At 46.8% G+C, this 4639-nt stretch overlaps 1 long non-coding RNA gene across 2 annotated transcripts; it reads left to right on the forward strand.

The window, feature by feature from the left end:
- The first annotated feature begins 258 nt into the window (after positions 1-258).
- Positions 259-2360, forward strand: LOC125539690. 2 transcript variants are annotated; one of them, XR_007296961.1, is made up of 4 exons: positions 259-834; positions 1538-1636; positions 1839-1990; positions 2122-2360. It is a non-coding gene; the product is annotated as an uncharacterized LOC125539690 (long non-coding RNA). The 2 variants fall into 2 exon arrangements; XR_007296953.1 differs by having other exon boundaries at positions 262-834; positions 1839-2360.
- Positions 2361-4639: the final 2279 nt, after the last annotated feature.

The following is a 4639-nucleotide window of genomic DNA, read 5'->3' on the forward strand; positions in this document are numbered from 1 at the left end:
GCTTTCTATCATTGAACATATAAACCCTCCTAGCTAACCCGCCCATACGAGGCACTTGACATCGCTGTTGCTTCTGGTCTGCCCGATTCCCACGCTCTGCTGAGCTGTATGCCCTTTTTACTGTTCATTTATTTTTACAGTGTTGACTCCCAATTTTACTGGCAGGTGAATGACTGATGAGCCTAACGCTAATATTTGGCTGTGTTCGCTCGTTCTTTATCGTTCCTGTGGTATGTTTTGTTTTCTTCCCCTGGTTAGCCCCGCGTGCATCGCTTTTTGGAAGGCGAGGGAAAAGAAAAGGGGAAGTGGCAACAAGAGAAAAGAAAATAGGAAGCCAACCAAACCTAGCCCGCGCCTCCGCAACCCCTGCCGCCGCCGCCTCCTCCTCTTCTGCCGCCGCCGCCTCGGCCTCGTCTCCTTTCTTGCCCTCAGCGGCCACCAGCGACCTCCGAGCCCCCCTTCTCCACCTCGTCACTGTGGTCACCTAGCTTGAGCTCGAGCGAAGGAGCGACTCGGCAGGACGCCGGGGGGCAGGGGCAGCAGCCAGCCGCGCCTCGCCCCGTGCTCTGCAGGCGCCCATCGGCCTCGACCCGGCCGACGGCAGGAGGAGCTCGAGCCGAAGCCGAGGAGCGTGGCCTTGATCCGGACTTGACTGCCTACTGGAGCAGCTGGAGAGAAGTGGTGGATCCGACGGGGCTGGAATCCCTCATCACCGGGCGTGGAGGATGTATGACTCGCGAAGGAGGTAGCAGATTGAGCAAAATGGAGTGGCCTTTCCCATCCGGTGGCCTACGCGTGTTGTGACTGGCTGCACTCCACTCCTTTCTCCCCTTGGTGAGTACTCCTCGCTCTGAAAATTAGTTTTAATCTGATAGTAATTTGTTTCCTGTTCTATAGTATAGTGGCCCGTGGATGATGTTTCATAGGAGGAGGCTACAGAGAGCATCGACGGCTTCTTAGTAATTTGCAGGAGTCTACTATGGTCATGGCTTTTTTTAGAAAACTAAATCTGCACCATGCCATTATGATTCTTGATGATCATGCTTTCGACATCCCTCAGCCTCTCAGGTTTTTATATTTCCAGCTCGAGCCAGCTTGTGGGCTTGCATATCCTATATTCAGAGCTTGTGCATGACGATTCGCTTAATCAATTTCTTCGTTTTTTTGGCCGAGTTTAATGTAGTATCTTCCACGTGCTTACATGATGGCTCCTTTTATCCTTGAAGGCATTGGGAGTTCTTGAAGGGAGATGATGAAAATGGTGTATGAAACGTAATGCAAAAGTGTGTGTTTCTGGGCATTATTGCCTTTGACTGAAGTTTTGTGTTGTCATATTCAAAACTGTAGTGCTTTGCTTGTAGTATCTTAAAGGGAGCAATATTTTGGTACTTATTTTCCGATGATCTAAATTTTTTTTGCACTACCAACCTGAATTTGATACCACTGGTTTTTTATATAGAAATTATATTTCTTTGCCTAGAACCTATGATTTATGGCTGATGTAAATTTCGCCTTTGTACGTGCTTGTCAACTTTAGGTGGATAGCTTAATATGAGGGGAGGCACATAGGTTTGCTAATTCTGTTTCTGGGCTGGCCTATGAGATGGAGACCAAAGCAAACTTCAGCAGGTTTCAGGTGCACATCCTCTTTCCCTTGGGTTTGTCTCCCTAGCTAATCTGGAGCATTGTACATATTGGTAAATATAGTTAGTTATTATTTTCTAGCTGTTATGATAGTCAGAGCACATAAATGCTTGGTCTTACTTCAGTTAGTGGCTGACATTCTAATTTGTGAAATCATACCTGAAGAAAGTGCGTCTTCTTGTTGTTTTGCACAGATACCAAATTAACTAGGCTTACGCAAATAAGCTTCTTCATTGTTTCCCTTCTGGGGAAAAGTTGTGGTCATGTTAGTTCGTTGGTTGGCATGCATCTGCAATAACTGCGTGGTGAAGCACTGGTCCTAATATGTCATGGGTTTCAGTGGCGCGTAAGTAGGATCTACTCATTGTTCCATTGACTGCCCTCCGGTGAATTTTCACCCATTTCCCTCTTTGATGCTTTTGCATCCATATGTCTAACTTGGTCTTCTTTCAACATTTCTCATGGTTTATGTGGTAGCGTGGTTGGCTGACAGCTTATAGCTTTCTGTATCCTCTATCAAATGTGCGTGCTATGATATTCTGTAAGGCTAGGATCATTTCTTGCCTTCATAATGTGTTAAATTAATTATCATAGTTATATGGTGAATCTCGACAATCCCCCGAGGACCAGGCCATAGCTTATGGTCCCTGTTTGGGTTTATTTTGTTGCAAAATGTATTTTTGAAAAAATGTTATTAAGTTATCGCTTTCTCCGCCTACCTCCCTTACATCCTAAGGCTTCATACCTTTCTCATTTTAGTTGTCTTTTCGAGATCGCCATTACATCCTTGATGAACTATACATGCGCGACACAAGGCATATCAGACATGACTGTTTCATGACCAAGATCGACCAGAACTGGCATAAAAGAAATCATTCACACAATCAAGTTTGATAATTGAAAATCTTTGTAGCTTGCTAATGTCGTCGATATAAGCCATCTTTTATGTTGTACTGGTGGGCAAAGAAGTATAACAAGTTCATATATTTTATATATTGTATTGTACAGTAGAGTGCGGGATGTATGATCTGTATGAAACTAACATCATGTATTGCCTTGATATTATCACTTAGTACATCCCCAGTTAATGTATTTATTTATTTTCATTTGAGTGAGAAGTTGATGGTGCAATTTTTCATTGTTTTTCGTTATCATGTTTGAATTTATTAAAGGTTTCTTAGCATTAGTTTCTTCCTGCATGCAGTTTTCGTCACTGGGTCACCTGATGGGTAATGGGTGAGTGAGTCTGCATGCTTGTTATCAGCTCATAAAGCGGATGATGGCGCTGATAGTTTGGCCATTGTGGAGGATATTAGGTGCTCAATCAAATATATAAACCCTTCTAGAGTACCCGCATAACCGAGGCAACTGCGACCACTAGCGATTTTGGGTCGCTCGATCTACCTACGTGTAAAGTTTTTTGTACTTTTCATCTGCCTGGCAAACATTCGGCCATCAATTCTGCCTCACGCAACCTAGTTACATGAAAGGTTACACCATATATATATATTGGCCTATGGTCTCCTGGAAATACAAGTGGCATATTTTCTAACAATATGATATGATGTTTTTAGATAATCTCTATCCGCATTATGAATTTCTAGAGCCCCTTAGACCATGTGCCTGCTACCACCGGTAACAAACTACGACCATGTGTTAAGTGCAATACTAAACAGTCGATCAACCTGTGAAACTAAAAAAGTTTTCTGGGAAAAAAAAATCAGGTAAACTCTCGTGGGGCGTATTTGAACCTCCTCATATTTCGAGTAAATTGCAAGAAACCACTACATTGAGGGCTAGGTTATGAAAAAACACTATCTTACTTTTTTTTTTGACAGAAACCGCCATGTCTACGGTAATTTTTTGTAAATAATACTGATCGACGGATTAGAGCACGTTAAGCCCGTTTATGACAAATGGGTCCCGGTTGTCAGGTGGTGACTTGGCAAAAAAAGACCACCTGGGCACCTTGACTAGTCAAAGTCGCCACGTGTACAAGAGCAGCTGCGTCGACCGGTGATGCAGCTCGTGTGGCTGAGCTTAAACTGGGCGAACTGGGCGACACGACCATGTATGTATGTGATGTATCCGGCCACCGGCGCCATTGCAACGGGTACAACACAGCCACAGCTCCGCGCAAGAACTGCATGCCAGTTTAAGTTCAGCGCTCAACTTGGGCGAATTTCGCGCCGGTGGCCGGAGACGCCATCTCCCCGCTGCAAAACTGGGCGAACCAGTTGTCCCGCCCACAGCAGGGCACCACCTGCTCGGCGGTCGGCGGCGTGGGATTCGCCCAGCTGGCTCTCTTCGGCATGCCGCCGGTGGCGTGGATACGAGCCATGGCGCAGGCGCCATCAATGCCTGGCTGTTCTACTTCGGCGGCCGGCTCTCCGAGAAGGCAAGACAGCTGCCGTCCGCCGCCCTGCCTCTGCGCGCGTGTTAGTCGCTGTTGGCCCTCCCACCGTTTGCCGTCGTCGTGGGGCGGAGAAGAGAAAAGGGAGTGGCGGCGTCCCGATCCAGATCGAGGACGGCGCGGCGGCGGCTTGATCCAGATCGAGGACGGCGCGGCGGCGCCGCGTCGCAGTTGGGCTGAATCCAGGGGTGGTGGAAGAAGGCGGGGCGTGGGGACGAGCGGACCACGCCGGCGGAGGAAGATGGAGTCGGGCTTGTGGCTGGCTGCCGGGCTTGAGCGCGTTCGCGTGAAAGATGGAGGGCAAATACGTGGGTCGCGCCAGGAAGGGAAATTTGACCGGTCAAAGTGCCCAAGTGGCATTTTTTTTTCCAAATCAGCTCCTCACGAATGGGACCCATCTATCATAAACTTCTTCAAAGTGCTTTAATCCGCCGATCAGTGATTTTTACAAAAGGTTTACACAAGACGTGTTGTTTTCCGTAAAAGAAATGTAACATAGTGTTTTCTGCAAACCTAGCCTTCAAAGTGATGGTTTCGTGCAATTTACTCTCATATTTCATACTCATACTACACACAAAAAAT

The sequence above is a fragment of the Triticum urartu genome, chromosome 1 (genome assembly GCF_003073215.2).
Source record: "Triticum urartu cultivar G1812 chromosome 1, Tu2.1, whole genome shotgun sequence".
NCBI classification, from domain to species: Eukaryota; Viridiplantae; Streptophyta; class Magnoliopsida; order Poales; family Poaceae; genus Triticum; species Triticum urartu.